At 53.5% G+C, this 27,842-nt stretch overlaps 2 long non-coding RNA genes across 3 annotated transcripts in view; one reads left to right on the plus strand and one right to left on the minus strand.

The window, feature by feature from the left end:
* LOC135320142 (uncharacterized) overlaps positions 1-21,101 on the minus strand; it is a 58,293-nt gene extending 37,192 nt beyond the window's left edge. Inside the window, exons 1-3 of one of the 2 annotated variants that reach the window (XR_010379374.1) lie at positions 20,969-21,101; positions 10,070-10,149; positions 4,148-4,227 (exon numbers count right to left, since the gene is read on the minus strand). This is a non-coding gene — a long non-coding RNA (uncharacterized LOC135320142). Of the gene's footprint in view, positions 1-4,147; positions 4,228-10,069; positions 10,150-11,488; positions 11,512-20,968 lie in introns of those variants that run through there. The other variant, XR_010379375.1, reaches the window with a different exon arrangement.
* Positions 21,102-21,698: 597 nt separating this feature from the next.
* LOC105104258 (uncharacterized) lies at positions 21,699-27,639 on the plus strand. The gene is made up of 3 exons (XR_004134473.2): positions 21,699-22,372; positions 24,979-25,083; positions 26,647-27,639. It is a non-coding gene; the product is annotated as an uncharacterized LOC105104258 (long non-coding RNA).
* Positions 27,640-27,842: the final 203 nt, after the last annotated feature.

Genomic DNA, 27,842 nt, shown 5'->3' on the forward strand with positions numbered 1-27,842 from the left:
TCCTCCCGCTGTCCCCGTGGCCTAGCCCCTCTTGGGCCTGCTCCGGAGCCCTTAGGCCCGTTGAGGTAGCTGGAGGAGAGCAGGAGAGAGACAACCACGCAACAAGAGGGGACATGCGGGTCCCCGTGCCACCTCGAGCTCTGAATCAGTGTCCTGAGAGAGCTAGGCTTCTGCCTGAGAAGACCCGTATGGGTACCGGTCCCCAAGTGCGCAGACATAAACAGGGTCCCCGGTCGCCAGGAAGTGTGGACTAGAGCGAAGCGGAGATGGAGCCACGGATACACACGCATCCCTTTGGCTGTCCGCACATGTACCGGCCTTCTGCCCACGAGAAGCCCCGAAGGGGAGAGAGACACCACCTCCGCGCAACACCCCAGTAGACCAGTAGAGCCAACCCCACTTGCAGGGCCTGGATGGCTCTTGGGCCTCCCTGGGCCTTTTTTGATCCACAAAGGGCGGAGGGAGAGGCCACGCTCGCAAGGGTGGTTGGCATTTCTGGAGCAACAGTGCCATCAAGCGGAAGCTTTTTGAGCACGGCCTCCAAACCCTGCCTGTGGATACCGTGGGCAAGGGCCTGTGAAGGGACGAAGGGTGGGTCTGGTTCACTCAGAGGATTCCCGGTGGGGGTGGGGGTGGGGGCGGCCAACTCCGGAACACCGCCAGAGTAAGGTGCGGGAGCGAAAGGAGGTGGTGGGAGCCGAGCTCGCCCACCCGGGAGCCCCTGGCTGTCAGGCCGGCCGGGCTTCCCAGCCTTGGGGGCGTGGCCTCGGCAGCCGCCATGTTCCGGAACCAGGAGCTGAAGCTACCCCATCCAGGGCGTCCGGCCCCCGAAACTCTGCCCTCCTTGCGGGACCCAGGTCCGCCGGTGGGATCCCGGGGGAACCCAGGACCCGTTGCCGCTGCCCCGTCGGAGGCCCCGGGCCCAGCAACGTGGACAGAGGGGAAAGGGGGAGGAGGCGGCCACCCTGTCAGGGGCAGCATTCTGCAGACAGGACGGAGAATTTCCCGATTAGTGTCTGGTCCCGGAGCCAGACAAGGAAGCGCAACGTAGGCGGGCCGCACATCCCGAGTTCCAGCTCCACTTCCGGTTCGGCGTGTGTTTCGTTTACTTTTGCGCCCGCCACAGAGGGTCTGGGTGCCATGCCCCACAGGACCCCATGAGGCCCTTCCTGTCCCGTATCACACTGGGTATCCAGACCCACTCGGGACGGGATACAACTGGGCCAACATCAGCACGCTGAGATGGACATCACCGTCCGCAGGGAGGGGATCGAGGGCCAAAGTTTTCCGCCTTCTATCTCGGGCTCGGGCTCGGGCTCGGGCTCGGGCACGGGCACGGGCACGGGCACGCTGCAGCCAGGGGACGCCTTGGTCCTCGGGGGGCCTCCCTCGTCGTGGACGACCCGGGTCCTCTTGTTTGGGGGGACGCCGGAGATTTTTCCCACGGGGCCCAAGGTTCGCAGGGGCAGCCGCTGACCCTAGCCAGGGGGGCACACTGAGACCACCTGGGGCCAGGGAACCAGTCAGATCAGGGAGGCCAGGCCCTGGCCCCAAGGAAGGGCTCTGCCCACGTGAGACCGCCTGTTGGCAGAGTTTCGGCCGGCTCCCAAGTGTGAAAGAAGGGGCAGGGGGCGGGTGTCAGCAACCTTCCAAGAGGGGTGAAAGCCAAGTGGAATGTGTGGAGGGAGGGGTCCAGCCTGGAGACTTGTTCCTGGAGTTCGAAGCCTCGCCCGGTACGTTACCACCAAACCACCAGCACCACCGCTACAGCCACCCCCGGCCCCGCAAGCCTGCTGACCCCCAGGCAGGTTAAGAGCTGGGCAAAGCGCAGGAACGAGCCACCGCAGGGCTTGCTCCAGAAGAGGCCCGTGGGGACAGTCAGGGTCTAGAAGGAACGGTCGTGTGCCCGGAGTATGCACTTGGGAGACAAGCTGGATGAGGGGTGGTGATAGGGGAGGTGGGGGGGGGGGGGGGGGGCGCGCGCGCGCGCGCGCCTTTCGCTCAGTCCAACAGAGGTGGGCCTTACGCAGCGTCTTGAGACCTCTTCTTGATTTCCCCGCTGGGCTGCGGCCGCAAGCACAGGGCCACAGGGTCAAGACCTGGAGAGCCAGGGCTGAATGGAAGCCAGGGCCCTTCCTTCTCATCGCTGAAGTGAGGCTCGGGGCCTCTTCGGGACAAAGCCGAAGTCTGCAAAGGCATGGCCCAGGGGTCCGCTCGGCCCGGCTCCTCTCCTGTGCTGTCCTCTCGAGGAGGTGGGTCCGGGAGCCCTGGGGACAGGACACGACAGGCCTGTGCCAGAATCCTGGACACCCCGGGAAATGGCAGAAATTCTTGGCTCAGGAGAAGGGCTCCTTCTGCAGTGTCTCCTTGGTCCTGAGAGCGCCGTTCCCCTCTGGACTCCGACTGCGAGCCCTCGCTGGGCCTCGGGCCCCCTTGGCACTGGGTAGCCAGGCTCCCCACGTCATCCCCGAGCTGGACAGAAAAGCGGCACTGGGCCGGACTCCGCCACTGCTGCCAATGGCAGCACAACTCTGGCTGGGCTCAACGCGGCCCAGAGAGGCTTCGGGGGCCCTGGGCCTGCCCAGGCCGGACCTGCTCTTACTCCCAGGGGAAGGGGCACGCACGCGGCCAAAAGCCCGCGGCCCCGGGGCAGCCCAGGGCGGCCCCTGGCCTGGCCTGGGCTCCAACCGAGCAGCTTCCTCTAGTCCCGCCCAGACATGGCGGCCGCCAGAGTCCCGGAGCCTCCACTTCCTCTACCCTACAAGCCAGGCACCGGCGGAGGGGGGCCGGGGGGGGGGGGGTGTGTGTGGGGGGACGGGACGGGGGCCGAGCGCCTTCCCCCGGTGCCCGTCTCTGGAGCTTCTAAGGCCTCGGGTCACACCTCCTGCCCCTTCGCTGGCGGAGCTCTTGATTTCCCGGGGCACGGGCCGGGCCCTTGTTCCCGACTGTACGCCCCTGCCACTCCTCCCCAGGAAGGGACAGCACAGGGTCCGCGAGGCTGGCGACTGGCGGACCTGTTCCTCTTGATGGCAGCATCGCACCAGAAACAGCAACCTGCCTCTCCCCAGTCCTCTCCCTCCGCCCTTCGCTGACGAAAAAAAGAAATGCCAAGCAGGCTCCAACCTGGCAGGCGAAAAGCAAGGTGCCTCAACATCTTGGCCACTTTGGCGGGACGGGGGACGGGGGACGGGGGACGGGCGGGCGCCTCAAACCCTTGTACGCCACCCTGAGTGGCCTGGTCTCTGAGGGGTCCTCTCAAGCTGCCTTCACCACAAAAAAGCGAGGACTCCCCCATCGAGGCACCCAGCAGTGGACCTGCAGCTGTATCTTTAGCAATCGGTTCCCAAGCCGAAGACCTTGGGAAACACACTGAGTGTGGGCACAGAGTTCGAGTCACATCCGGCCCGTGCCTGGCGAGACACAATCTCACGGGTCACCCAGTCTCGTCCGCATCCCCCTTCCCAAACGTCCAGCCGGCGCAACCTCTCAATAATCCAGCAAGAGCGCCCTCCCATGGCCTTCCCGGCCTGGGCGAGTGCCAGGGTGGAGCGAGCTGGGCCCAAGGGTGCTCAGGAGGCGAGGGGAGGAACAGGCATACGGGGCTCCTGCCCTCACAGCACAAAAGGCCAAAGGCCTAACAGGCCTGGATCTCCTCAAAGGGTCACCAACCGCCTGTGCCCCCTTGGGGCTGAGACCGCGGCTTCTCGTGGGTGAGGTGGGCGGCCGAATGATCACGTCGCTGGCAGTTAAGCTCCACAGAAGCTGGAGGCCAATCTGGGTCCCGGTCGCAGGTGCACACGCCCCAGGCCCTGGCTCGGGCCCAATTCCTCTCCACTCTCCCCGGTCCTGCAGGACACTGACCTCAGTTTCCACGTGCCGATCGCCCGCATGTACACGGATGATCCACATGCTCGTCCAAGCATCTCTTCCTTCCCACTCCACAATCACGACCTGCCTCGAGAGCCTTTCTCTGCCACGGCGGAAAACTCCGGCCTAGTACACCAGTGTCCCCCCGCTGCCGGGAACCTACCTTGGGAGTCTCTCCTCCTCGAGGCTTGCCGACATACCAGAATCACTGCCTCTTTCCCATGATGAAATAAACTCTTTTGGAAGAGGAGAAGGAAGGGAACAGAAAGCACTCACTCACCCAGAACACCAGCGCCTAGAGATGGACCGACGTCCCCGATGATGTCCCTTCTCCACCTTTCCTTCCGCGCTCTGCCTCCTCTGCAACGAGAGAGAGAGCCCAACGCCCTTCACTCAGTGAGGGACCGCCACGCTGCTGGTTAACAACGGGCCGCGTGCAGCCCCGGCCCAGGCAACCTCGACAGTGTCTTCGGTGACTATTCGTACCAGCTCCCCGGGACCAGCAAAACTTCCGAGGAAAGCAGGGTGTGAAAAATCAACCGCACTCGTCCTTTGGAAATTGCGCGGGTGTCGGACGGAAGGAGCTCTTACAGGAAGGACCGTGTCGGGTCAAACCTGGATCATACCTCCCCCCACCACCAATCTGTCTTCCGTGGGAACCACAGCCATCACCTTAGCGTTTATAGCCGCAGAGCTCTCCTCCTCGGCTCTGGACCCGAGGGACTGTGGCGGGATAGCGATGGGTAACTTGGCAAGCCCGCGCCCTCCACCGCAACTGGAAAGGCAGACCCTCCACTGACAGGCAGCTCCTATGACGGGCTGGTAAGCAGTCACCAAGCTCTCCCATCCCTGGCCGCACACAGCTCCACTGCACTGACTTCCCGGGGACGAGGCCTTGTGTCCTGGGACCGGGGGGGGGGGGGGGGGAGTCGGAGGGGGGGCGGTGCGAGTTTTCCGGGCTCGGCTACCCCACAGCTTTGCTCCGGGTGGACGCCGAGCCCGGAAAACGAACCCCGGTGACGCCACCACGCACACCTGGCGCCTGGGTAACTACGACTCTGCACGCCTCGGCGCGCGGCGCCTCCATCGATGACAGGGAGGAAGGGAGGCAGAAAGAAGAGAGGGCCCTAGTGTCCAAAGACAAGGGACAGGTGAAACAAGGCAGGCTCCTCCCTGCTCCCCGCCATTCCCCCCAGCATCCCGCACCCCGCCCCAGCTGAGACAAGGGCACTCTACCCTGGCTGGTGGTCGCAAAAGAAAAGGAGAGGATCTAGCAGGACAGGACCTGACTCTGCACAGACACACCAAGGCCAGGGGACCTACAACGCTGAGAGCCAACGAACGCAAAAGAGCCTACATTGCTACGTCAGCCCGGTGGGGTCCCAGAGCAGGCGAGATGGACACGGCCCTCTGTGCGTCGGCTTGCTTTCACCTGCATTCAAGCCCGCGAGCGCGCGCACACAACAATCCCACGTCTTTCCCACTGCAGGGAGGGGGTCGCAAGGCGGAGGCACAAGTGAGGAGCCGCCACGGTGCACCGGTGAGGGCTTCTGCCTTGACTGGGATAATACATCTCCCTCCACGGTGGCACCTCCAACGCACTCACAGGGGAAAAGTACGAGAGAAGGAACGGTCTATGTGAATATACACGCATACGCACACATACGCAAGTGCACGTGTGTCCCTGGTACACGTACCTCCTTACGACACACGCGCACCCTTACGTACGTAAATACGTAAGTACACAGGTGCGAACGAGTCCGGGGTTTGAGGGTAGAGTACGGAACACACTCCCGTGGAGAGCTTCCCAGAAGGGTCCGCTGAACTAATGGCCCTCACCAAGGTCCTGTATCTGTGTGGATGGAGACACTGAGCTCTGCACCTGTCCCATGGACTTCAAACCCGCACGCATACGCGCACATCCTCCCCCACCCTCCCCCCCTCCACTGCCCAGGACCCCTACCACCACAACCTCCCGAGGGCACTCGCTGGCAGAGTGACTTCCCGAGCCCCCCTGGAGGTGAGCAGGAACAATCCACCCCAGCTCCCCGGGTCCCTGTCAGTTCCTCCCGCTGTCCCCGTGGCCTAGCCCCTCTTGGGCCTGCTCCGGAGCCCTTAGGCCCGTTGAGGTAGCTGGAGGAGAGCAGGAGAGAGACAACCACGCAACAAGAGGGGACATGCGGGTCCCCGTGCCACCTCGAGCTCTGAATCAGTGTCCTGAGAGAGCTAGGCTTCTGCCTGAGAAGACCCGTATGGGTACCGGTCCCCAAGTGCGCAGACATAAACAGGGTCCCCGGTCGCCAGGAAGTGTGGACTAGAGCGAAGCGGAGATGGAGCCACGGATACACACGCATCCCTTTGGCTGTCCGCACATGTACCGGCCTTCTGCCCACGAGAAGCCCCGAAGGGGAGAGAGACACCACCTCCGCGCAACACCCCAGTAGACCAGTAGAGCCAACCCCACTTGCAGGGCCTGGATGGCTCTTGGGCCTCCCTGGGCCTTTTTTGATCCACAAAGGGCGGAGGGAGAGGCCACGCTCGCAAGGGTGGTTGGCATTTCTGGAGCAACAGTGCCATCAAGCGGAAGCTTTTTGAGCACGGCCTCCAAACCCTGCCTGTGGATACCGTGGGCAAGGGCCTGTGAAGGGACGAAGGGTGGGTCTGGTTCACTCAGAGGATTCCCGGTGGGGGTGGGGGTGGGGGCGGCCAACTCCGGAACACCGCCAGAGTAAGGTGCGGGAGCGAAAGGAGGTGGTGGGAGCCGAGCTCGCCCACCCGGGAGCCCCTGGCTGTCAGGCCGGCCGGGCTTCCCAGCCTTGGGGGCGTGGCCTCGGCAGCCGCCATGTTCCGGAACCAGGAGCTGAAGCTACCCCATCCAGGGCGTCCGGCCCCCGAAACTCTGCCCTCCTTGCGGGACCCAGGTCCGCCGGTGGGATCCCGGGGGAACCCAGGACCCGTTGCCGCTGCCCCGTCGGAGGCCCCGGGCCCAGCAACGTGGACAGAGGGGAAAGGGGGAGGAGGCGGCCACCCTGTCAGGGGCAGCATTCTGCAGACAGGACGGAGAATTTCCCGATTAGTGTCTGGTCCCGGAGCCAGACAAGGAAGCGCAACGTAGGCGGGCCGCACATCCCGAGTTCCAGCTCCACTTCCGGTTCGGCGTGTGTTTCGTTTACTTTTGCGCCCGCCACAGAGGGTCTGGGTGCCATGCCCCACAGGACCCCATGAGGCCCTTCCTGTCCCGTATCACACTGGGTATCCAGACCCACTCGGGACGGGATACAACTGGGCCAACATCAGCACGCTGAGATGGACATCACCGTCCGCAGGGAGGGGATCGAGGGCCAAAGTTTTCCGCCTTCTATCTCGGGCTCGGGCTCGGGCTCGGGCTCGGGCACGGGCACGGGCACGGGCACGCTGCAGCCAGGGGACGCCTTGGTCCTCGGGGGGCCTCCCTCGTCGTGGACGACCCGGGTCCTCTTGTTTGGGGGGACGCCGGAGATTTTTCCCACGGGGCCCAAGGTTCGCAGGGGCAGCCGCTGACCCTAGCCAGGGGGGCACACTGAGACCACCTGGGGCCAGGGAACCAGTCAGATCAGGGAGGCCAGGCCCTGGCCCCAAGGAAGGGCTCTGCCCACGTGAGACCGCCTGTTGGCAGAGTTTCGGCCGGCTCCCAAGTGTGAAAGAAGGGGCAGGGGGCGGGTGTCAGCAACCTTCCAAGAGGGGTGAAAGCCAAGTGGAATGTGTGGAGGGAGGGGTCCAGCCTGGAGACTTGTTCCTGGAGTTCGAAGCCTCGCCCGGTACGTTACCACCAAACCACCAGCACCACCGCTACAGCCACCCCCGGCCCCGCAAGCCTGCTGACCCCCAGGCAGGTTAAGAGCTGGGCAAAGCGCAGGAACGAGCCACCGCAGGGCTTGCTCCAGAAGAGGCCCGTGGGGACAGTCAGGGTCTAGAAGGAACGGTCGTGTGCCCGGAGTATGCACTTGGGAGACAAGCTGGATGAGGGGTGGTGATAGGGGAGGTGGGGGGGGGGGGGGGCGCGCGCGCGCGCGCGCGCCTTTCGCTCAGTCCAACAGAGGTGGGCCTTACGCAGCGTCTTGAGACCTCTTCTTGATTTCCCCGCTGGGCTGCGGCCGCAAGCACAGGGCCACAGGGTCAAGACCTGGAGAGCCAGGGCTGAATGGAAGCCAGGGCCCTTCCTTCTCATCGCTGAAGTGAGGCTCGGGGCCTCTTCGGGACAAAGCCGAAGTCTGCAAAGGCATGGCCCAGGGGTCCGCTCGGCCCGGCTCCTCTCCTGTGCTGTCCTCTCGAGGAGGTGGGTCCGGGAGCCCTGGGGACAGGACACGACAGGCCTGTGCCAGAATCCTGGACACCCCGGGAAATGGCAGAAATTCTTGGCTCAGGAGAAGGGCTCCTTCTGCAGTGTCTCCTTGGTCCTGAGAGCGCCGTTCCCCTCTGGACTCCGACTGCGAGCCCTCGCTGGGCCTCGGGCCCCCTTGGCACTGGGTAGCCAGGCTCCCCACGTCATCCCCGAGCTGGACAGAAAAGCGGCACTGGGCCGGACTCCGCCACTGCTGCCAATGGCAGCACAACTCTGGCTGGGCTCAACGCGGCCCAGAGAGGCTTCGGGGGCCCTGGGCCTGCCCAGGCCGGACCTGCTCTTACTCCCAGGGGAAGGGGCACGCACGCGGCCAAAAGCCCGCGGCCCCGGGGCAGCCCAGGGCGGCCCCTGGCCTGGCCTGGGCTCCAACCGAGCAGCTTCCTCTAGTCCCGCCCAGACATGGCGGCCGCCAGAGTCCCGGAGCCTCCACTTCCTCTACCCTACAAGCCAGGCACCGGCGGAGGGGGGCCGGGGGGGGGGGGTGTGTGTGGGGGGACGGGACGGGGGCCGAGCGCCTTCCCCCGGTGCCCGTCTCTGGAGCTTCTAAGGCCTCGGGTCACACCTCCTGCCCCTTCGCTGGCGGAGCTCTTGATTTCCCGGGGCACGGGCCGGGCCCTTGTTCCCGACTGTACGCCCCTGCCACTCCTCCCCAGGAAGGGACAGCACAGGGTCCGCGAGGCTGGCGACTGGCGGACCTGTTCCTCTTGATGGCAGCATCGCACCAGAAACAGCAACCTGCCTCTCCCCAGTCCTCTCCCTCCGCCCTTCGCTGACGAAAAAAAGAAATGCCAAGCAGGCTCCAACCTGGCAGGCGAAAAGCAAGGTGCCTCAACATCTTGGCCACTTTGGCGGGACGGGGGACGGGGGACGGGCGGGCGCCTCAAACCCTTGTACGCCACCCTGAGTGGCCTGGTCTCTGAGGGGTCCTCTCAAGCTGCCTTCACCACAAAAAAGCGAGGACTCCCCCATCGAGGCACCCAGCAGTGGACCTGCAGCTGTATCTTTAGCAATCGGTTCCCAAGCCGAAGACCTTGGGAAACACACTGAGTGTGGGCACAGAGTTCGAGTCACATCCGGCCCGTGCCTGGCGAGACACAATCTCACGGGTCACCCAGTCTCGTCCGCATCCCCCTTCCCAAACGTCCAGCCGGCGCAACCTCTCAATAATCCAGCAAGAGCGCCCTCCCATGGCCTTCCCGGCCTGGGCGAGTGCCAGGGTGGAGCGAGCTGGGCCCAAGGGTGCTCAGGAGGCGAGGGGAGGAACAGGCATACGGGGCTCCTGCCCTCACAGCACAAAAGGCCAAAGGCCTAACAGGCCTGGATCTCCTCAAAGGGTCACCAACCGCCTGTGCCCCCTTGGGGCTGAGACCGCGGCTTCTCGTGGGTGAGGTGGGCGGCCGAATGATCACGTCGCTGGCAGTTAAGCTCCACAGAAGCTGGAGGCCAATCTGGGTCCCGGTCGCAGGTGCACACGCCCCAGGCCCTGGCTCGGGCCCAATTCCTCTCCACTCTCCCCGGTCCTGCAGGACACTGACCTCAGTTTCCACGTGCCGATCGCCCGCATGTACACGGATGATCCACATGCTCGTCCAAGCATCTCTTCCTTCCCACTCCACAATCACGACCTGCCTCGAGAGCCTTTCTCTGCCACGGCGGAAAACTCCGGCCTAGTACACCAGTGTCCCCCCGCTGCCGGGAACCTACCTTGGGAGTCTCTCCTCCTCGAGGCTTGCCGACATACCAGAATCACTGCCTCTTTCCCATGATGAAATAAACTCTTTTGGAAGAGGAGAAGGAAGGGAACAGAAAGCACTCACTCACCCAGAACACCAGCGCCTAGAGATGGACCGACGTCCCCGATGATGTCCCTTCTCCACCTTTCCTTCCGCGCTCTGCCTCCTCTGCAACGAGAGAGAGAGCCCAACGCCCTTCACTCAGTGAGGGACCGCCACGCTGCTGGTTAACAACGGGCCGCGTGCAGCCCCGGCCCAGGCAACCTCGACAGTGTCTTCGGTGACTATTCGTACCAGCTCCCCGGGACCAGCAAAACTTCCGAGGAAAGCAGGGTGTGAAAAATCAACCGCACTCGTCCTTTGGAAATTGCGCGGGTGTCGGACGGAAGGAGCTCTTACAGGAAGGACCGTGTCGGGTCAAACCTGGATCATACCTCCCCCCACCACCAATCTGTCTTCCGTGGGAACCACAGCCATCACCTTAGCGTTTATAGCCGCAGAGCTCTCCTCCTCGGCTCTGGACCCGAGGGACTGTGGCGGGATAGCGATGGGTAACTTGGCAAGCCCGCGCCCTCCACCGCAACTGGAAAGGCAGACCCTCCACTGACAGGCAGCTCCTATGACGGGCTGGTAAGCAGTCACCAAGCTCTCCCATCCCTGGCCGCACACAGCTCCACTGCACTGACTTCCCGGGGACGAGGCCTTGTGTCCTGGGACCGGGGGGGGGGGGGGGGGGGAGTCGGAGGGGGGGCGGTGCGAGTTTTCCGGGCTCGGCTACCCCACAGCTTTGCTCCGGGTGGACGCCGAGCCCGGAAAACGAACCCCGGTGACGCCACCACGCACACCTGGCGCCTGGGTAACTACGACTCTGCACGCCTCGGCGCGCGGCGCCTCCATCGATGACAGGGAGGAAGGGAGGCAGAAAGAAGAGAGGGCCCTAGTGTCCAAAGACAAGGGACAGGTGAAACAAGGCAGGCTCCTCCCTGCTCCCCGCCATTCCCCCCAGCATCCCGCACCCCGCCCCAGCTGAGACAAGGGCACTCTACCCTGGCTGGTGGTCGCAAAAGAAAAGGAGAGGATCTAGCAGGACAGGACCTGACTCTGCACAGACACACCAAGGCCAGGGGACCTACAACGCTGAGAGCCAACGAACGCAAAAGAGCCTACATTGCTACGTCAGCCCGGTGGGGTCCCAGAGCAGGCGAGATGGACACGGCCCTCTGTGCGTCGGCTTGCTTTCACCTGCATTCAAGCCCGCGAGCGCGCGCACACAACAATCCCACGTCTTTCCCACTGCAGGGAGGGGGTCGCAAGGCGGAGGCACAAGTGAGGAGCCGCCACGGTGCACCGGTGAGGGCTTCTGCCTTGACTGGGATAATACATCTCCCTCCACGGTGGCACCTCCAACGCACTCACAGGGGAAAAGTACGAGAGAAGGAACGGTCTATGTGAATATACACGCATACGCACACATACGCAAGTGCACGTGTGTCCCTGGTACACGTACCTCCTTACGACACACGCGCACCCTTACGTACGTAAATACGTAAGTACACAGGTGCGAACGAGTCCGGGGTTTGAGGGTAGAGTACGGAACACACTCCCGTGGAGAGCTTCCCAGAAGGGTCCGCTGAACTAATGGCCCTCACCAAGGTCCTGTATCTGTGTGGATGGAGACACTGAGCTCTGCACCTGTCCCATGGACTTCAAACCCGCACGCATACGCGCACATCCTCCCCCACCCTCCCCCCCTCCACTGCCCAGGACCCCTACCACCACAACCTCCCGAGGGCACTCGCTGGCAGAGTGACTTCCCGAGCCCCCCTGGAGGTGAGCAGGAACAATCCACCCCAGCTCCCCGGGTCCCTGTCAGTTCCTCCCGCTGTCCCCGTGGCCTAGCCCCTCTTGGGCCTGCTCCGGAGCCCTTAGGCCCGTTGAGGTAGCTGGAGGAGAGCAGGAGAGAGACAACCACGCAACAAGAGGGGACATGCGGGTCCCCGTGCCACCTCGAGCTCTGAATCAGTGTCCTGAGAGAGCTAGGCTTCTGCCTGAGAAGACCCGTATGGGTACCGGTCCCCAAGTGCGCAGACATAAACAGGGTCCCCGGTCGCCAGGAAGTGTGGACTAGAGCGAAGCGGAGATGGAGCCACGGATACACACGCATCCCTTTGGCTGTCCGCACATGTACCGGCCTTCTGCCCACGAGAAGCCCCGAAGGGGAGAGAGACACCACCTCCGCGCAACACCCCAGTAGACCAGTAGAGCCAACCCCACTTGCAGGGCCTGGATGGCTCTTGGGCCTCCCTGGGCCTTTTTTGATCCACAAAGGGCGGAGGGAGAGGCCACGCTCGCAAGGGTGGTTGGCATTTCTGGAGCAACAGTGCCATCAAGCGGAAGCTTTTTGAGCACGGCCTCCAAACCCTGCCTGTGGATACCGTGGGCAAGGGCCTGTGAAGGGACGAAGGGTGGGTCTGGTTCACTCAGAGGATTCCCGGTGGGGGTGGGGGTGGGGGCGGCCAACTCCGGAACACCGCCAGAGTAAGGTGCGGGAGCGAAAGGAGGTGGTGGGAGCCGAGCTCGCCCACCCGGGAGCCCCTGGCTGTCAGGCCGGCCGGGCTTCCCAGCCTTGGGGGCGTGGCCTCGGCAGCCGCCATGTTCCGGAACCAGGAGCTGAAGCTACCCCATCCAGGGCGTCCGGCCCCCGAAACTCTGCCCTCCTTGCGGGACCCAGGTCCGCCGGTGGGATCCCGGGGGAACCCAGGACCCGTTGCCGCTGCCCCGTCGGAGGCCCCGGGCCCAGCAACGTGGACAGAGGGGAAAGGGGGAGGAGGCGGCCACCCTGTCAGGGGCAGCATTCTGCAGACAGGACGGAGAATTTCCCGATTAGTGTCTGGTCCCGGAGCCAGACAAGGAAGCGCAACGTAGGCGGGCCGCACATCCCGAGTTCCAGCTCCACTTCCGGTTCGGCGTGTGTTTCGTTTACTTTTGCGCCCGCCACAGAGGGTCTGGGTGCCATGCCCCACAGGACCCCATGAGGCCCTTCCTGTCCCGTATCACACTGGGTATCCAGACCCACTCGGGACGGGATACAACTGGGCCAACATCAGCACGCTGAGATGGACATCACCGTCCGCAGGGAGGGGATCGAGGGCCAAAGTTTTCCGCCTTCTATCTCGGGCTCGGGCTCGGGCTCGGGCTCGGGCACGGGCACGGGCACGGGCACGCTGCAGCCAGGGGACGCCTTGGTCCTCGGGGGGCCTCCCTCGTCGTGGACGACCCGGGTCCTCTTGTTTGGGGGGACGCCGGAGATTTTTCCCACGGGGCCCAAGGTTCGCAGGGGCAGCCGCTGACCCTAGCCAGGGGGGCACACTGAGACCACCTGGGGCCAGGGAACCAGTCAGATCAGGGAGGCCAGGCCCTGGCCCCAAGGAAGGGCTCTGCCCACGTGAGACCGCCTGTTGGCAGAGTTTCGGCCGGCTCCCAAGTGTGAAAGAAGGGGCAGGGGGCGGGTGTCAGCAACCTTCCAAGAGGGGTGAAAGCCAAGTGGAATGTGTGGAGGGAGGGGTCCAGCCTGGAGACTTGTTCCTGGAGTTCGAAGCCTCGCCCGGTACGTTACCACCAAACCACCAGCACCACCGCTACAGCCACCCCCGGCCCCGCAAGCCTGCTGACCCCCAGGCAGGTTAAGAGCTGGGCAAAGCGCAGGAACGAGCCACCGCAGGGCTTGCTCCAGAAGAGGCCCGTGGGGACAGTCAGGGTCTAGAAGGAACGGTCGTGTGCCCGGAGTATGCACTTGGGAGACAAGCTGGATGAGGGGTGGTGATAGGGGAGGTGGGGGGGGGGGGGGGGCGCGCGCGCGCGCGCGCCTTTCGCTCAGTCCAACAGAGGTGGGCCTTACGCAGCGTCTTGAGACCTCTTCTTGATTTCCCCGCTGGGCTGCGGCCGCAAGCACAGGGCCACAGGGTCAAGACCTGGAGAGCCAGGGCTGAATGGAAGCCAGGGCCCTTCCTTCTCATCGCTGAAGTGAGGCTCGGGGCCTCTTCGGGACAAAGCCGAAGTCTGCAAAGGCATGGCCCAGGGGTCCGCTCGGCCCGGCTCCTCTCCTGTGCTGTCCTCTCGAGGAGGTGGGTCCGGGAGCCCTGGGGACAGGACACGACAGGCCTGTGCCAGAATCCTGGACACCCCGGGAAATGGCAGAAATTCTTGGCTCAGGAGAAGGGCTCCTTCTGCAGTGTCTCCTTGGTCCTGAGAGCGCCGTTCCCCTCTGGACTCCGACTGCGAGCCCTCGCTGGGCCTCGGGCCCCCTTGGCACTGGGTAGCCAGGCTCCCCACGTCATCCCCGAGCTGGACAGAAAAGCGGCACTGGGCCGGACTCCGCCACTGCTGCCAATGGCAGCACAACTCTGGCTGGGCTCAACGCGGCCCAGAGAGGCTTCGGGGGCCCTGGGCCTGCCCAGGCCGGACCTGCTCTTACTCCCAGGGGAAGGGGCACGCACGCGGCCAAAAGCCCGCGGCCCCGGGGCAGCCCAGGGCGGCCCCTGGCCTGGCCTGGGCTCCAACCGAGCAGCTTCCTCTAGTCCCGCCCAGACATGGCGGCCGCCAGAGTCCCGGAGCCTCCACTTCCTCTACCCTACAAGCCAGGCACCGGCGGAGGGGGGCCGGGGGGGGGGGTGTGTGTGGGGGGACGGGACGGGGGCCGAGCGCCTTCCCCCGGTGCCCGTCTCTGGAGCTTCTAAGGCCTCGGGTCACACCTCCTGCCCCTTCGCTGGCGGAGCTCTTGATTTCCCGGGGCACGGGCCGGGCCCTTGTTCCCGACTGTACGCCCCTGCCCCTCCTCCCCAGGAAGGGACAGCACAGGGTCCGCGAGGCTGGCGACTGGCGGACCTGTTCCTCTTGATGGCAGCATCGCACCAGAAACAGCAACCTGCCTCTCCCCAGTCCTCTCCCTCCGCCCTTCGCTGACGAAAAAAAGAAATGCCAAGCAGGCTCCAACCTGGCAGGCGAAAAGCAAGGTGCCTCAACATCTTGGCCACTTTGGCGGGACGGGGGACGGGGGACGGGGGACGGGCGGGCGCCTCAAACCCTTGTACGCCACCCTGAGTGGCCTCGTCTCTGAGGGGTCCTCTCAAGCTGCCTTCACCACAAGAAAGCGAGGACTCCCCCATAGAGGCACCCAGCAGTGGACCTGCAGCTGTATCCTTAGCAATCCATCTTCCATTTTCCCACCGCCTCAAAGACTTCCTCAAGTTGTAGCCTTATTTAGTTTGAGTCAAAGGGAGTTGGTCCAAACTTCCTTTAAGGATGTTAGTAAACAGGTACATCTCTAGTCTAATACAGTGATCGTTACAAAATTTGGGGGGGGGGTTTGTTTACAATAGTGTGTGTTGTTCTTCAGATATGGATTATTATATTTGTAATCAGTCATGTACGCAATTACGTGACCTAGGAATGATATGTCTTCCTGTCTGTCCCATGTTCAATCTCAGTCATTTCATTAGATGTTTGATAAGGAAAAAATTTATGATACCTGTCATTTTTAAAGTATTCATGTGTTTTACCTCGAGCATGTTACATGAAGACAATCTTTTAGTCTTTTTTTCTTTGCATACCGCACATGTTATGTGATGATGAGTTTACTACGAGTCACAGATAGTTTTATAACATAGTTTTGCATGGTTGTGGCAGATGGAAGGGAAAAAAAATCTTCACTGTGCCGTCATTCAACACACTCTCCAGGTAAAGCTATCTCAAGACAGTACAATCAGAATGAAATTTATTCTTTTCGTGCCTCCATGTCTGATTTCCCCAGCAGCACATACACTATTCTGTTTGGGAATATTCAGCTAAATTGTGTTTTGGGTTTTTTTTTCCCTCTTGGTCCACACATTAATGTTCTGCTCCAAACATAGGCTGTTAGAAATCTTTCAATCTACTGAGAGGCATCAAGGAAAATTCTAAAGAGCCTCCTCCTCGTGCCATGGACCCCAAAGAAAAGCAAGTCACAATTTTATGTTATCCTTTTCATCCTCAAAAGACTGTCTCAAGGAGAGCAAGAAACATTTAGGTGGAAGGTGAATGTCTGTTTCTACCTCAGTCTGTGTGTGTACTGGCACAGAAGTATGCCCTATATACACAGATCTTTCTTTCTAGATCCATACTGCATGAGACTCATCGAAGTCAACTCTTCAAGGACTTTTTTGCTTTTTTCCTTCAAAGGAGCACACACTTCTCCCAAGGATTACGGCCCACAAGTACGACCATCTTATTCTTTCTAAGGGAGGTGGTATATATCACCTCCCAAAGCTGAATAACTAGACATCCCACTATTCATCTCTAGAGGGTCATTTTAATCCCTTCCTACTTTTCAATTCTACAAACCTGGCTGAAGGACACCCTCTTGGAAACACTCCTCTACTCACTTGTCTATGTAATTCTCTTCTCTGTTTTCAGAGAAGCAATAAAATGAACCAAAATTTTCGTGTACTTTCAATTTTGGGATCGATTTTTGCCAAATGGTTTCCAAAAGACATATTCCTAAATGCATCCTGCCTGCCCAGTTTAAGATGTACCAATTTTAGTAGACCTGGCTCGTCTATTTTATCGAAGTCAGTATAAAAAGTTAAAAAGTGCAAATGATGAATGTGCAAGTGTCTGCCTCCATTCTGTGTTATTTTGCCTGTCTCCTCAGCTAAAGCAGGATTACAGTGAGATGGAATCCAACTAATCAGTCTAGAGCTTCATCTATGCTTGGACTCTTATCAGGCTAAGAAAGCATTATTTCATGCTATCCTTTGAGCTAGACTCCACTTTTCAAACTGATTAATATAATTTTGTTTAGTTCTCATCAGCAAATAAGGTCTGTGTACCATCAACGAGTAAAGGGAAATGATAAAGACCCTAAAGAAGAAAATGACTAGCATTTTGTATCTCCTAGTTTGAAGAGAGCCACTGTTCACCATTTTTTATACTAGGCCTTGAAAAGGGTGATATAGGTGAATTCTATTTAGAGTTCTGTTAATTTTGATCCTCTTAAATAAATTCTGGTTCACAGGCTCCAACAGTACTCTTTAGCCCATATTGTTAGGTACAACTAAGGTTGTCTAAGCCCTTTTAAAATTAATCAATTGAGATCTTACATCATCCTCTAGAGTCCCTAGATAAAGGTCTGTTGCCCACATTTCTTATCTGCAATAGTCAAGCCAACCCTTGCTTCATGGCTTCCATGATCCTCTTGTTTGGAAGATATCTGGGACCTCAAGCAAGATGTCTCCTCTATCTTCATCATGTCACAGTGTGATCTCTGGTCAAAAGGACACACCGAGACCATCATGCTCACAGTACCGGAGCAGAGACCACAGGAGATTGTGTGGGACAGATCCCTAACCTGTGCTCAGGAAATCAGGCCTCAGTCTGCATGTTTCCCACATAATATTAGCTTTCAAAAACTTTGTAATCTCAACAAGCGTGTAAAGAAGGGGAAATGCAAGGGTTTTAGCACCTTCCAATGAGGTGTAAAACAAAATTTTTCAGGGAAATTAATTTATAAGGTTTTACTCAACTTTTACCTACTCAGTGCTTGAAAATCCAACGTACACGAAGAGGTACACGCTTCAAATCTTTTCCACCTTTCTTTGGGTTGATAAGAATATGGAAAACATATCATCCACTGACTCCTATAAAGTTAACAAAATTCTTAATAATCAAGGGCTCTATTTTTTCAGCTAAATTCCACGGACGTATTTCCTGTTACTAAATATAATGGAGGGATTTACAGAACCAGCAATCAAAGATTATATGCCTAGGAATAATCAAACAAAAACATGAGAAACCTATATAAAGAAAGCTTTCCGTGTCCTAAAAGACAACAATGTGGACTTAAACAAGAGTAAAGATGTACTATATTCTTGAATAAAAAGACTCAACCTCTTGAGTATGTTAATTCTTCATCAGCTAATTAACCAATCTATTCTAATCCTAAGGAAAATTTAAAGGTTTTTGAAGACTTTCTCGTTGTTTTCCATTGTTCATAAGGGACAATAAAAATAAATAGGCAGGAATACCCAGGAGAGTTTTGCCAATGAGTAGCCACGTGGTGGGATGACTAGCTCTACCATACATAGAGCAGAACAGAGTCCAAGAACAGACCCGAAAACATACAAGAATTTAGCATATGACAAGGTAGCCTCCCAAATAAGTGGGGGTAAAGACAGATTTGGGACAAAGGGGTACTCATCTATTAAAAAAAAAAAAAGGGTTCTTAATTCTGCACTTCATACAATAAACCAGGATAAACCCTACATGGATCCAAGAATTAAATGTACAATGAACAGAATCATACAACTACTAAAACAAAGCATGGGCTGATTCCTTTATAACCCAGGAGCGGGGAAAGCCTTTCTACCTTTGACTCAAAACCCATCAAAGAAAACACAGATAAATATCAATAGATAAAATTCACCATATTAAAAAAACTTCATAAACAAAGTTAGTAAAGCAATGACAAACAGGAAAAACTATTTTCAACGCACATCACTAGTCTTCCTACTACATAAAGAACAAGCTCTAGAAATCGTTTTAGAGTAAGAACGCAATAGAAAAAGACTTCAACAGCCCACAGAGAAAGAAACATAAAAGGACACTAAATATACACAAAGATACCTGACTCATGCATAGTAAGAAAAATCTAAACAAAAACTGCACTGTTGTACAATCTCTTATATATATTATGGGTTTCCAACCATGACCTGCCCTTCTGAGGGGACTACATTACCTGCTGTTTCTTGTCCTGTCTTGGATGTGGCATATCTTAAGTGGTCTCAAGTCACTACTTGCTATTTTCCTGCAAGGGTTTGTTTCACACATACAGAGAGCCAAACGCCATCTCATAGGCAGATGCTTTTACACAGTGTGGAGCCAACTGCTTTGTGCCCTTTACCCCTAAAATGGGTATGATCCCACTGCAAACAGAGGCAGCCCCTTATGTAAAAATCCCTGCTTTTTCATGCCATCACATCTTCTCTGCTGAACTTACTATGTTAGTTTTTAAATTTTGGAAAGAAGAGGAAACTTCTGCCTCAGTAGCACTATCAGGAAACAAGCGTGCACGCACATGCACACGCACATGCATACGCTTAATACTGCTGTCTAGAAATATCCAGCATAAACGTGTTTTCTTTCCTTCTGGACTTTTTGTCTCCATCTAATTGGTCAACCTTATAAATATTTTTGTATTACTACTGGTATCTTATATTTGATGATCTAAAATTATTTCTTTAAAGAATATGAAAACGAATATATGTATGTATATGCATGACTGGGACATTGTGCTGTACACCAGAAATTGACACATTGTAACTGACTGTACTTCAATAAAAAACAAAATAAAAATAAAAATAAAGTAAAGTAATTTCTTTAAAAAGCTTAGTTATTTCACTGATAATAATCCTCCTTTCAGATTCTATTGCACAGAACTGTGAAAGATCAAAACATAAACCAACAGTATTCCCATCACTTGGGGAGAGCCCATGAAAATTTGGGGACTTGTTCTTCCATGTCGTTAAATGCATACTTAGAAACAGGCCTATAGGTCAAAATTTTAGGTCAAAAATTCATTCCTAAACTCTTTGCTGTTTGGTAACCATCATTTCTTTCAAAAACTTTATGCTTAAGAATCATAGTTGAAATTCCTGTTTTGTCTAAAAAAGTTCTAAGCACAGAGATGTGGTTTAAATATGATCCGAAAGAGCCTCCTCCAAATTCCACTCCCCAGTAGTAAACACTAGCAATAGCAGGGCTGTTTAACCGGCATTTTTTAAAAACCACGTATAAAATGCAACAACAACAAAAAAATGCATGTGCATAAACTAAACTTCTGTCTGTTGTTCATGTCTATAAATGTAATTGTATTAACCTAATTCTTTTTCAGATTCCTCCAGAGACTGAACAGGATGTGACAGTTTCATGAATAACCAAACGTGGACAGAATGGATTGTCGGAAGTTTTGGCTGCTACTAAATAGGCTCCCTTTAATGAGGGAAATACAAGAGGTCTGATGGCCGATAGCAAGACCTAAAAACAGTTTTAAATATACAGGAATCTAAGAGGCTAGATTTCTTCATCCATTCTTCATTCGGGGTGTTTTACCTCCTCAAATTCAACCCCCTGCTAAGCTTCAAAACACCAGGAGCACGAACGACTAGCGAAAATTAACCCTGGTCTCCTAAGTTCCACCATTCCATTTAAAATAAAGAGGGTGGAATCTTCTCACATATTCTTGCAACCCATTATGTAAATCTGGTTTCGCTTAAATAAACAGGAAATTTACACGGCGGAATAGTTTCTCGGCCAATTATTGGCAATGCGTTTCCTGTTAAGATTTTCGGAAGTTTGCAAAAGATAAGTAGAGGACTTGAGCCCAACGGCAACGGAAGGACACGTACTCTTCCCTCGGTCCCTGGTAGGGGCACGTCTTTAAAGGAAATGTTACTTCTCTAGGGATACATTCCAAGAAGCCTAGACCCTGTCGGCAGCGGACCCGCTGGACCTAGCCGACCCTCCGGCCACCACGTAAACGGCGAGGAAAGAAAGGAGGGAGAAGGAACTGGCGACCCCTCCTCCTGCCTCCCGCCTTCCGGCCACAGGGAAACGCTTCGAGGCCAGTCGACGGGGAGACCCAAAGGGCTCTACTTGGACGCTCTCCCCACACGCGTCAGGGCACAGAACTTAGGCGGCGGCACAATCCCGGCGCCCTCGCTCAGCCAGCCTCGCCCAGACGCCACACCCCGGCCCGGCCCACGCGGCGCCCCCTCGGCCCGACCCGGCCACCATTGGCCTGCGTCGCACGCCCGGCACAGGCTGCCCAGGCGCCGGAGGACCGGGAGGGCCCCCGGACCACAAAGGCTACCGGACGGAGCCCAGACCCCGGCCTCGCGTCGCCTGCATCAGGGAAAGGAAGGGAAAGGAGAGGAAGGAGGCTGGGGGGACCCACCTGGCTGCGGCCGCGCGCCGCGAGGGGAGACCCGGGCCGCTCCGATCCTCGCGCGGGAGCCGGTGGGACTCAACTGCGCCCCCCGCCCGCCCCTGCCGTAAAGCAGCTCCCGCCTGGCCCCGGGTAGACCGCCTCCCCTCCCCACGTCGTCCGCGTCTCCTCGGAGACGCCCGGGAGGTGGGGCGCTTCTGAGGGGCGGAGGGGTTGGGAATCCGGATTCCTCAGTGTTGGCCCCGCCCAGGGGAGGGGGTGGGACCTCCTGAGAAGGTCCCAGGTGCGGGGCGGTGGGAGAGGTGAGCTTGGGAAAGGCGGAGATGAAGCCTCCCGTCTTTCGCCCTCTGCTCTGAAGTACCAATTTGTCCCCCCCCCTTGTAGGGTCCTTGCCGACAAGTGAGCAAACCGTGAATGTGAAGGAACAGTATAACGGAAATTTTTGAACAGTCGCAAAACTATTTAGAGGGAAAAACTTTGAATAAGTACACTTTCAAACGAAGTTACAAGTTTGTATCATGCATATGCCTGAGGATATTAATACTTGGCTTGCTGCCTCCTCAGGTGGGCGGCAGATTCCTTGCAACAGCAGGCATTCCCTGCGCCCGGTTACCTCCCGCTGTTTGCCAACGACCTGCTAGTCACCTCTGAAGTGGCTTTCGGGGTGGGGGTGGGGGGCTGCTGCAGGGGGTATCCACACCGCCTAGGTGGGTGGAGGTGTGCTGGGTCCCAAGGAGTCACAGCGACTTGCAGGTTTCGCCTTCCTTGATTTATTTTTCTGGTTCGAAAAAGGAGCATGCTCCTTTTGCAAAATAACTTTCACGTGAGTGACAGTGCTGAATAAAACCCAAACTATCACTCGCTATGTAGTGCCAGGACACTCATCCCTTATTGGAATCAATATGTTTTAAATGGGAGAAGATTTCTCTGTCTGTGGGTGTAGGTCTAATGGTTATTTGTTTCACTAACCTCAGGGGCAGGGGTTAGGTAAACAGAAAGGCTGATCAGTATCTTTGACCTCAAGCCTAAGTCCCAGCAAGTTACAGTGTGAAGTGACTAAATGGTCACAGTGGATTACATCACAATGGGTTTGCTGTATAAAGCCCAGAGCATTTTAAAGCTTAGGCTTATTTCTCCTAAGGGTAGGTAGTGGCTGGGTGGGTTTCTTTTACAGAGCTAGAAACAGACTGGTGGGTTTTGTTGTTTTTTACCTTTTTTTCACACTGAATCCTTATTTAGGGAAATTGATTTGTACCTGTGGCAAAGGTATTCAAAAATATATTTTTTTCCTATTCAGGTCACAGTTTTGTAAGAAAATCAAAGGGCATGATCAACAGCTTGTGCACTGCCTTGGTGTGGAACCAGAGTTCAAGCACAGACAAAAATCAGACACTGATTTCCCACTTCTGATAGGTAAGTACCAGCTTCAGTTGTGCTTTGGTTCTGCTACCCTCTTCTGTACAATAGGCTCCTCTCTCAAAGCAGGTCCCTCACTCAACTTCCTCGGTTAGTAACTGGTTAGCACTGCGTCCATGTATACTCAGTTGCCATAATTGCTCACTATGATGATGAGGAAAGGTCTGCCCGTGCGTTTCAAAGATCAACCTGTTTGCTAAGTTCCAATACCCCTGAACTCAGTTTAAATCAAAGCCCAGAAAGGACCATTATTTTACGAGCACTGATTTCTCACATCTGATGGCTATGGAACATAATTCCCAGGTATACTTTGTGTTTCACCCCCTTCATTTTCACCAGGATGACTTTGTGAAATGTTTTAATCCAGTTTTATACCAGTGCCAGAGAGGTGTGTTCTTAATGCTCAAGACTGAGCAAAGGCAGGGCTATTTCAGTAACCGGAGACCTTCTGAAGCTATCAAAGTAGCCTGATATTTTCATAAACCCTAGAGCTAGGAAGGCATATCAGGTGATCCTGTTAGTTCCCTCGGGGTTGCTGAGGATAGGACCTCTGTCATCCTACATTGGAATCTCTGAAGGATGATGTGAAATGTCCCTTGGGAAAGGTACTTTGCTATCGTGCCTCCTGGTTGAGCAGTTTAATTTATACCTAGCTGAAATCTTTACTGGGAAGGATTAAACATGAACTCCTTTGTCATTTCTTTACAAGAAGAAAACCACAGCTGTTGATGCCAATTCTGCTATTCTTTTGGTCTATAGCACAGGGCAGGCTCAGAGTAATACCGAAAGATGACTAGCTTATTATGATTTATGATGTATTGTTCTTTTGTGATTTTTATAGTAATACACACATAGGTGATTTAGAAAATGGTACAACTTTGAGGAGGGGGTCATACGGCCCTATTTTGCAACATGTGTACTGGCTGATCACCTCTATGGACCATATGTATCATTGGCACACCTTCATGCTGATGTGGGGAAGTGGGTCAGGGTTCAGCAGACATTGGCTTCATGTGCTGCATGCCAGCTGCTTATGGCGATTGTGTTCTGTGCGTCAGCAGTTGGGGCACGGAGAGATGAGGGGACCAGGGCAGAGGAGGTCGTCAGCATCATAAACCCCTTATGACCTCATCAACCTGCCACCTCTGATTTTGAATAAATCCTTTTAGTTCTCCAGGTTCCATATCTTCAACTAACTTATAGGTCAAATAAAGGAAAAGTTTCTACATTTTTATGGTCAAGGGCCTTTTGGGAAGCTGATGAAGAGTGTGGAAATTAATTTTAAAAAACTCACATGTGCACATACACACAAATTAGCAGATACTTCAGGAACTTTAAGGAAACTTGTGGATTTCTCTTAAGAGCTCATGGACTTAGGGAGCTCACTGTCGCATTCAGTTTCACACAGGTGTGATTCTAGTGCCATCCATCATTCAAGTCATATCAGGCCCGTGCCTGAAACTCTCCAGTGATTTCCCGTTGAAATGAGAATGAAAATAATTGCCAAGCGTGGCCAGCAGTGAACAAGACGAGGCTACCCTTTGCCCTGATTACTTATCCACTTTGTTCCTTGGCTGCTTTGGCCCAGACACCTATGTTCTGGGTGTTTCTTTAAAAAGTTTTACTGAAAGAGGTATAACTGGCTGAAGGTAAACTGCTCTATTTAAAGTATACAATTTGATAAATATTGACGTATGTTACACCTGAAAAATGATCACCACAGTCAAAATAAGGAACACATCCATCACACCGTGTTTCTTGCTCCCTCGGCATACGTTGTCGTGGAAGCTACACTGTTGCTCCAAAGAGGTTCTTTAGTTATTTATTCCGTGCTTAACTAGGGATATAATTTACTATTAAGGCAGTTTCATGTGTACTAAGAAACATGTACCTAGAGTGTCTGAAGGTTCCTGAGAAGTTCCTTTCCTTACATACTTGATATTTCCTGCCCTAGATCAAATGTTACCTAAGTAAAATCTTTCACAGGAATCTTGAATTAATGGGTGTTATAGTATAGCTTCCTATTGCTGCTTTTGGTTTAAGGGTCATTTTGAGTCTTAGTCATTGTAAATGTGGAGATTTTGGCTCTGCTTAGAGTGACCTCATTTGGCTTCCTTGAGTTTTCGAATTAAAATTTTTCAAATGATACTGCTACTTCATGCAGACTTGCTGAAATAAGAGTTTGCCTTTTCTTTCCATGACTTACATAAATGCCTTTCAACAAATGCCAGCTTTATTAATATCCTAATGTTAACTATACCTAGATTTTCTTTTGCTTCTTTCTAAGACCTACATTTCAATGGTGAAATATTTTAAATGTCCATGATAAGTCAAGAAAAACTCCTCGGTCCACTCATTTTTTCTTTTTTCTTTTTTCCCCCAGGATTGAAAATGAATTTGTTTGCCTTTGGTTGGGGACATATTTCTTCATGATTACTACCACTAGCACTAGCTGTACCCCAACACGGGTACTTAATTGTCATGAAAATAATCATGACTGAGGGTCTGAGATTTAATGCTCTAATTATTTCATATATAATATTGTTTGAAGCTTTCATGAAACTACATTATTAAGTAAACATTTATGGTGGTGATCATTGCAGGGTAATGAAGAATTCAGAGGTCAACCCTATACTTAAATCCAGGCGTAAAAGAAGGGAGAAAAGATCGAGGAGCTTAGAACAGATTTCTAGCAACACTGAACGCAGGTAATGAAACTAGATATGTATTGTGTCATGTCACAGTAAGTTCTATGGTAGAAGATTATTTTGTTAAATGGAAGGAAAATGTGACCAGTAGCAGACTTTATGGCAAAATAACATTTTAGTTTAAATAACTCTACAGATTTGATTTTCTAAGACAGTAAACCATTTTCATATGTGGAAAAGACTTGGGCATTAGTGTCTTAAAATATCCTGAATGTTTTATGATAGAACATAGTACATAAACAAAACTGTTTTTTATTTACTTATTTTTAGAGGATGTATTGGGAATTGAACCCAGGACCTCATGCATGCTAAGCATGCACTCTACCACTTGAGCTATACCCTCCCCTACCTAAACAAAACTGTTTTTGAGAGGAAATTTTCATGATGATGTGAATAATTTGGTCTATGGTATTTCCTTTCAAAAAGAAAAACCCTTATTTTAATGATTTCCCAAAGCCCTCTGAAGACCTCTGCGAATCTGGACTATCATCATTTAATAACCTGTAAAGTTTATATATTCACCTTTGACAAAAGCTCCCATGTATACTTAAAATTTTCATCAGTATCTGAACTTTACAACTGATTAAGTATTCCACATTCTACTAAAAAGTTATATCAGAAGTCACCAGTGAATTCCAAATGACCCAATCTAGTGGCTTTTCCCAGCCTCATTCTGTTTCATTATATTTATAATATTTTATTCATTTATTTTCAATAATGCTTTCATTTTTTTCCTATCCTCCTACTTCCCTTTTCACATCCCTGAGAAGTCAGTTACTTTCCCTTTTTTTTTTTTTATCTCCCAATGGGGCATTCTCCAAGGTTCTGTCCTCAGTTCATGACAAATGACATGCATTCATGAGGAGATAGTCCGCTATAGTAGTAAAGGAACTAAATTAGGTGTGAGAACTGCATTAAAATCTTACTTATGTTTCACACTACCTTCATGAACTTTGATCAGTCACTTAAATCTTGGAGTTTCAATTTCCTCATTCATAAGAAATGAGATGACTTGCCCTATCTATATTACAAGGTGATAATAAGGATCAAAAGGGATAATACATGTAAAAACTTTGATAAGCATATATTACTATGCAGATGAATATTAATTATGTTATTAGAAGACAGCTAGGTCATTGGCACTGTGAGACAGTTAATGCATAAAGTTAACTGACCCTCAAGGGGATTGAGGCCATGACCTTGTATTAATAGTCCATATTTAAACCAACTGTGTTTTAACAGGCCCAAGCCATATAGAATAAGTCTTCTTTGCATATGTCTATCATGAAATGTATTTTTTCATCATTTTGGAATAGTATTTCACAAAGCCTTTGATGAAGGTGCTGGCTGACTCTTCCTAGCATTAGAGTATTAGTAGAAGTAGTCACTGTGTAGTGTTTAAAATGCTTATCAAATATCTGTCTTTGCATGTTGTATTATGTCTTTGAACGCTGATAAATAAGCAATGTATAATCTATAAGAAAACACAAATATCTAATGTTATGAATTGTTTGCTGTATATTTTATTACAAGCATTTAAACTTTGGATTATTTATATTACAGGAGCATGAGCCCTCAGAGTGACTATAAATTTCAGGACCTCATCCACCACATCCACAGGCAGATGGAGGGCCATCCTCACCACCAGGTCTACCAGCGCCACGTCTCCCCAGAAGATTTGCTCCTCCTTCTCCAAGTTCTTTACCTAGAATAAGTGGTAAACCATCACCACCACGACCACCTTCGTTGGAGGACCTCCTCCTCCAGGATTACCACATGCTCTGTCTTATGGAATGAAGCAGAAATAGATGTATAAACATGAACTCTGTATATTGAGTCTTGAACGGCATGACTTGATTCTCCTTTGAGAGAATTAACTCATCAAAGGGAAAACTTGCACTAGAGTTTTTGGGTGTCTTCTGGCCATTAGCAGTCATTAATGTGTGAAAACTGCATAGTTTTGTGTAAGAATGATATAATTTTAGAGAATGTGACTGCTGACTCTTTCCTTTGTGAGCTCACCATCTTATATTCCTCTTTCAGAACAGTCTTTCAATAATTGAAAACTTCACAGAGAATGTGAAATTCATCTAGGAGGCAAAATTATCTTTGCAAATTGATGTTTAGTCTCCTAAGGCTGCCATAATAAATTCCTACAAACTAAATGACTTCAAAAAACAAACTTTGGTCAATTCTGAAGGCCAGTCATCCAAAATCAAGGTGTTGGCAGGGCTATGCTCCCTCTCGAGGCTCTGTTCCTTGCCTCTTCCAGCTTCTGATGGCTATTGGCATTCTGTGGCTTTGGCCACATCTCTCTCTGCTCCATAGTCACATGGCTATCGCCTCTGTGTATCTGTACACTCCCACTTCCTCTCTTTTATAAGGATACATGTGACTACATTTAGAACCCACGCAGATAATCCAGGATAAATCCCTCCTCTCAAGATCCTTAAATTAATCACATCTTTTGCCATATAAGGTAATGTTCACAGGTTCTATGGATTAAGACAAGAACATATTCTTTTGGAGGCCACCATTCATCCCACTTCAATAAAACCGGAAATACATTCTCAAATTAAGAGCAGTTTTGTTTCTTTTTACCATCTTTAACTTCAAGTACTATAACATTCTTAAACATAAATATCCCCTTTTTTGTTATTGAGCTTTAGTATCTTAGTTGTTTTTGTACTTAGAGAATGTTTCTGTTTATTTTTAAACTTTCAGATAGTCTGGTGTAGGTGACAACATTCCGTGGTGAC

This window comes from Camelus dromedarius, chromosome X, assembly GCF_036321535.1.
Source record: "Camelus dromedarius isolate mCamDro1 chromosome X, mCamDro1.pat, whole genome shotgun sequence".
NCBI classification, from domain to species: domain Eukaryota; kingdom Metazoa; phylum Chordata; class Mammalia; order Artiodactyla; family Camelidae; genus Camelus; species Camelus dromedarius.